Genomic DNA, 1348 nt, shown 5'->3' with positions numbered 1-1348 from the left:
AAGCTGCGCCAAGTAATGGGCCACTGTTCTATAAGCAGAGTGAGCAAAAACACTAAAATCATCTCACCAAACTTTAGCAGCCCCTTCCTTCATAAGCACTCCTGGCTGTGTTTTTGTTAGATTCCAGGGCTTTGAAAGTTGACGCTAAGAGTTTTTGCCAGCTTAATAGCTGCTTCAGTATGAGGACCTTCGGAGCTCTCTACTCCCCTTTTTGGGTGATGGCACTCTTTATGGAACATTTTTAAATGATTACATTTTAAAAATGGGGGACAGATGAGCAGTTGCCAGGGGTTGGCGGAATGATGCAAGAGAGATGAGTGGCAACAGGGAGAGCTGGCACTGAAGCTGTTCAGCATCTTGCCTGCGGTGGTGGGTACAGGAACCTACACGAATGAGAAGTAGTTTACAGCTAAACACACACAAACAGTACAAGAAGAACTGGGAAATCTGAATGAGACTGGTGGATTGTATCAGTATCAATATACTGTAGTTTCACAAATTAATACTGGGGGAAAACTGGAACAAACGTACAAGGGGCCTCTGTATAATTTTCAACAACTACACGTGAATCTACAATTATCTCAACAAAAATTTCAATTAAAAAAGTAATTCAGAAGATTCAGATTTAAGTTGAAGTTTTAAAAATACATTATCCAATTTATTATGTAGTCACAAGTCATAGGATTAAAAAAATGTTTTAATTAAATCTAAAATAGCTTTTTTAATAAGTAAAACAAAATTATAAATAAGAAAACACCATACTATGATATAGTTGGTAGTGATCTTTTTTAGTGGGACATAAAATAACTGAGCATCTTATAGTTAATGGCAACTTAGATTTGAGGATTTATGGTATGTCTGAAATAAGGAGGCTGACTTACAGGTCCATTTTGGGCTCATGCTGCCTGTGTTGACACTAACCATCGAAATGTCCAATAAACATGCTGACAGCAACTAGTGGTATGACAGAACAGAGTCAGGAAGCACATAGTAATTATCCACATTTTTGTTTACTATACATATAGAACAACAAATTCAAGAATATTGGGAAAGTAATTCATAATGCAATAAGAAATACAGATTACGAAATACTACCATTTCACTTTTCATGCAAATACTTTAGTATTTTCACTCAAATAAAGCACATGTAACTCAAAATGCTATATAACTTTATTAGTTTTCGAAGAAGCTTTATTTAAAACCACTTTGGTTGTCTGCAGCCATGCTACCCTGAACAAGCCTGATCCTGTCTGATCTCGGAAGCTGAGAAGGGTCGGGCCTGGTTAATACTTGGATAGGAGACCACCTAGGAAGACCAGGTGCTGTAGGTATAAAAAAATAAGGTATT

General features: G+C 36.8%; 1 pseudogene; it reads left to right on the top strand.

Annotated features, from left to right (window-relative positions):
- The first annotated feature begins 1212 nt into the window (after positions 1–1212).
- Positions 1213–1331, top strand: LOC120585611 (uncharacterized; annotated as a pseudogene).
- Positions 1332–1348: the final 17 nt, after the last annotated feature.

The sequence above is a fragment of the Pteropus medius genome, unplaced genomic scaffold (assembly GCF_902729225.1).
Source record: "Pteropus medius unplaced genomic scaffold, Ma_sr-lr_union100, whole genome shotgun sequence".
Classification (NCBI taxonomy): Eukaryota; Metazoa; Chordata; class Mammalia; order Chiroptera; family Pteropodidae; genus Pteropus; species Pteropus medius.
This window is presented reverse-complemented; position numbering and strand designations above follow the sequence as displayed.